Genomic DNA, 5,135 nt, shown 5'->3' with positions numbered 1-5,135 from the left:
GATGAGAAATTGTGTGAGCTTGTATGCGTGTGTGACACTATGTGTGTTCCCAGAGGGTATTTCTGTTCCTTGTGTGGAGTACAGTTAAAGTGAACAATAGGCAGTGCTGCACTGCACCCTATGCAGCGTGATACTACAGAGCATCAACAAAAGGCAGACTATGGGCTTTGTAGAGAAATCTGGAAGCTACTACTACTTGGAAATGGTCAAAAACGTTGGCCACAAAGGCCTTGAATATCAATGGTAAACCTTGAGGAAGGTGCGATGGTTGAATCTGATAGGCCACTGGCTTTGACCCTCGACTTGGAAAAGATAACTGTGCACTGCAACAGGTGCATTAGTAAGTTTTTGTAGCCTACGTCAGGACATAAAAACAAAAACGCAAGGACAAAACAGGAGGGAAATAATGATAAAAAAGTGTAATTCACAGGCAATTTATCAGAAGCTGAGGGAGCGTAAAGGATGCAGTCATATAAAATTACACTTAAGCAGAGGAAGAGAATATTGAAGCAAAACAGAGGGGTAATATGAAATCCAGAGTAACAAAATAAGGCGAAAATGTAAATAGAAGGTGGAGAACTGAAAAGAGAAAGGGGAGGGAAGGCTGAAACTAGCTAGCTTCCCTCATTAGCCATGCAGAGCATCTTGGCTCTGCTCCCACACCTCCCGGCTCATCATCGCCTGGGCCCTGGCTGCCAGCGCACCCCCACCTCCGTGAACCATCCCTCTCCGCCTCATCCCTCTATCCATCCCTCCCTCCCTCCCCTTCCAGCCCCTATAATCACACCCGCAATCGCAGCCCCTAATTAGGTTAATTAATTTGTATCAGCCCTTGTAGGGACTTGGCTGATGAGGCAGCCATAATAGCGTCAGCGATTGCTCCCTCCTCTCGCAAAAAAAAAAAGAAAAGAGAAAAGAAAGAGGGAAAAAGATCTGATGCAAGCCAGTCGGTGACAAGACAGGACTATAAACCACGGGGTCACATTTACCTCCCCACCCCCCACCTTTCTCTCAACTATGTCTTTCTCCCCTCTAACCCCAACACATCCCTCCCCCCTGCTCTTGTTATTCAATAGCAGTGACACTGACACCTAAATAGTGATATATAACCCATCTTCTGACAGTGCTTCATTGTGTCCACTGGAATGAAAACATCCCGTATGATAATAATTGAGTCTGCATCTTCTTAGTGACACACTTCGACGCATATAGAAGTGCCTTGTATTGCTTGTTTGTTTACACTTTGGCAGTCTGTCGTGGTGTTCCAAAAGAGTGGGGGGGGAAAGTGTGCAGTATGATAATGATTCTCTTGGCGGGTTTGTCTCTGTAGTCGTCAGAGAGACCGACTGAAGCATCGCATTACAATCAGCGGCCCTCATCGCCCCTCATCAGGCCACTGACGAACAAACTCTGATTAACACCCCCATCTGATTACTGCAATCACCCAGGCTAACCACGCACAAGCACTGTCCCCCACCAGTGCACGCACACACACGTGCACACACACTCATTCTAACACCTCACTGTTGAGCAGATACGAGGCGCACGTGCGCACAAAAAGTAGCTCTCATCACGCATCATCACGTAGTTGCCATTAGAGAGGTAACCATTAGAGAAGCAACACACTAACAAATATGAGCGACAAAAAAGTGCACGTCAGAGTGTGTTTGTGTGAAACACAAAGTGAGAATATTTTTACAAAGTAAAAAGGGAGCTTGACAGAAAAGGAAACTAATGTAGCGTACACACCTACAGTACCAAACCCCAAGTACAGTGTCCAGTGTGTGTGTTGCCAGAATGTTGCTCAGGTTCAAACACACAACAACCCCCCATACACAAGAACTGGGTGCGTTCAATTGTGATGCAAGCAGACACATGCATAAATATACACACACGCAATCTCAGGCAGACAATGACACGGGGAGGCTGCGAGACAAGGACAGATCCGGTAGTTAAAGCGTAATGAACACGTCCCCGAGGCGCGCGCCTGGCATTCCCCTGAATGATGGACTGACAGTAATACCGGGGCAGATGGGTGCCCTCCACGCCCCGTTCAACACCACACACACATGTACACACCCTCCCCCTGGTCTATCCTGTCCCTCTCTCCTGCAGAGAGATACCCCCTGTAGGTCTGATGTGGAGGCTGGGGTGGGTGGGGTGGTGCAGGGGGGGGCCAGGGGTGCTGTGTATGTGTGTGTGTGCACCTAGAGGTGGGGGGCACAAGTATGAGGCCCCCTTCATGATTTAGGCTCCCATGCAAATTTAATCAATTCGAGTACCTCTCGCAAGCCAGGGCTCATTAGCGGCAATTTAAAAAAGGGGGCTCTGTGATCCCCACCTCACTGCATGAGCCAGACATTCAACTCAGGCACACATGTGCACACACACACACACACAAACATGCTAAGATACACACACATATCCAAATACTCACGCACAAATACAAAAAAGCGCACACACGTCAGGGGCACTGTCAAGGCTGTAAAGATTTTCCTTCAGACGTCTTCCCCCTGGCATGGAGAAAGACCCTGCCTGCACGCCAGCTGAACCCCCCCCCTTTTCTGTCCCTCCTCTCTATCCACTACTTCAAAAGCCCCATGACACCCAGCTTCAAGTTAAAGGAGAGAGGGATCCGAAGATAAAGACTACCTCTCATCCCCCAACCCCTCGCATTCTGAGACACCCTCCCAACACTCAAACCCCAGGCTACCTCTCTCTTCTCCTCTCGCTCTCCAGCTCTCCGTAATTGGGGGATCGATTAGTATTGTCCTTAACCATCCTTAACCTTGGCTCCGTGCGGCTGGCTTTAGAGCACGGCAGAACTGTGTTGGTGAATAAGCTGGGTGGAGGCGCAGCACTTGTGGTTTGCAGGGATCAAGTACCAAGTAAAAACCATGTGGGGAGGTGATAGGGTCGCAACGGTATTAGAATTTCATGGTACGATAACTGTCTCAGAAAATATCGCAGTTTCACTGTATTACAGAATTTTTTAATATCAGTCAGAATGACCCTTAATGGAATGAAAATTGAAGGGCTGAACAAATGTTTTATTACTATAATTGAAACTTGAAACCATTTTGTTCCGTAAAACTTAAAAAAAAAGCCCAGTCCCAATCAAACACCCCGTCCCTTTTACTTGCCTGGTGTGGCTACACATGTTGACAATTGAAGGCCTGTCTCAATTAGAGGCCTGGTCTGGTCACCAAGTAGTTCATTTTTATAGGAGTTCTTTGGATGTATGAAACAGATTGTTGACTACAGACTTAAGCTAACGTTAGTTTGTTGTTTAGATCACACATACAAATATAATGTTTTGACTTGTGACAATATGAAGATGCTATATATTGTTAGGTGGGTTAGATTCTCCATAATTCAGTTGTTCAGTTCATTTTACTCTGATGCTCTGCCTGTCAGAGCTAGATCAGATTAATGATTCATAATTGATTTTTTATTCAAAGCCCAATTTTTATACAAGTAATATTCATACTGGTTTGAATAAACAATTTGACGGTTTGCCCCCCATGTTTATTGAGCAACAGTTTTGTGTGAAATGAATTAAAGGCCTGTCCCAAATACAGGCCTGTTGAGTTCAGCGATTCAAACAAATATTAGCCCAGACTACTAATTGAAGTTTTACGGTATGTGTAAAGAGTCTCTCCTTTGAAAATAACAAAAAAAAGGGGAGATTTTCTGTCTGGTTGCAATTTTTTTCAATATCGTGGATAAGCAAATGTACACAGTATGATAACTGCCAACTTATATATCATGGTATACCCTAAAACTGGTGTATTACTGCAACCTTGGGAGGTGATAGTGGTTTGTACTCTGTATCATGTAAAGATAAAGGAAATGGTACCACAAAATGACCTGCAGGTTCTTAAAGAAAAGAATTTGAAGGTTTGGTCCACTTAAATTACATTTTTGTTTGTCCAGATTTGATTAGTCTCTTACATTTCTGCCGCCACCTCAATACATTCGAGGTAAGCATTGAAATATTACATTTTAAAAAATTTAGCAGCAACATCACTTTCCCCTGTCACCCTGGATAATGCACAGAACATGTAGTCAACAGTTTTCATTGGGATGTTTCTTCAGTAGAGTGTAGTTCCAATGGAAACTGTTCACAATAGCCTCATTGCCACCAAGAATTCCATTCAGTTCAGTTTATTACACATTAAAAGGGTTATTTTTGTGTTCCCACTGTCAAAAAGTGTGGATGGTGCCAACAACAACTTTCCATACTGTGCGTTTTTTCGTCACCTCTCCGTTGAGGAACCTAGCACACTGATCTGATACTAAAAGGTGGAGCTAGAATCACTGCAGCACGTTGACTGGTCAAAAGAGAATCGTCACTCTTGCTCTACAAGGACTTAATGCGCAAACCCACTTTTTTTTAAATATCTAATCGATTGCAAAAGAGACAGTTAACACTCCAGCCTGTACTTTGTTGCTCTGAAAACGTCAGCATGCATCCCTGTTCTGTGGATGATCAGCGAGGTGCAGACGTTCCTCTGCGTCACTGGTGAAGAGGAAATACAGCGAGAGCTGGACGGAGCAGTGACACAGCCATTAACATTTGGTAACAACCCTGCCTACATTTAAGGCTGCTGTCTGTGGTAGAAACACAAGACAGATCTAAGGTACATGTCTGTAGGGATTATATAGCGGATTTAAGGGTACTAGAACAAAAGTGTTTGGTGAAAACTTGGCTTTTGAGATCTAGAGTAACTTGCTCATTGTCTTAGAAAAGGAGTAAAATATTTTGAATGATAATTTTTAATACTACGAGGCAGCAAAAAGGAAAATTTTGTTTACAACTACCGTGTTGATATGGTGGCTCAAATCTCAATGACGCATATCTCAAAACCTGGGCAAATAAAACAGAATCCATGTACAGGTCGATAACACTTACGGTGAGTGAGAAAATGTCACTCGGATGGACTGACCCTTAAAATAAAATTAATAAAACACATTGTCAGCGTCAAATAGAAAACATTGGTGTCTCACGGTGCGGCATTCAAAGGACAATGGGATCAAAGACACTGAACACAAAATATCCCCCTTATTTAATGGAGTAGTTTTTCTCTATGTGTGATAACTAAACTTGTAGAACAAAGATTCATTGTATTGTA

Source organism: Epinephelus fuscoguttatus, linkage group LG8, assembly GCF_011397635.1.
Source record: "Epinephelus fuscoguttatus linkage group LG8, E.fuscoguttatus.final_Chr_v1".
Taxonomy (NCBI): Eukaryota; Metazoa; Chordata; class Actinopteri; order Perciformes; family Serranidae; genus Epinephelus; species Epinephelus fuscoguttatus.
The sequence above is the reverse complement of the archived record's forward strand: the minus strand, read 5'-3'. Positions refer to the sequence as shown.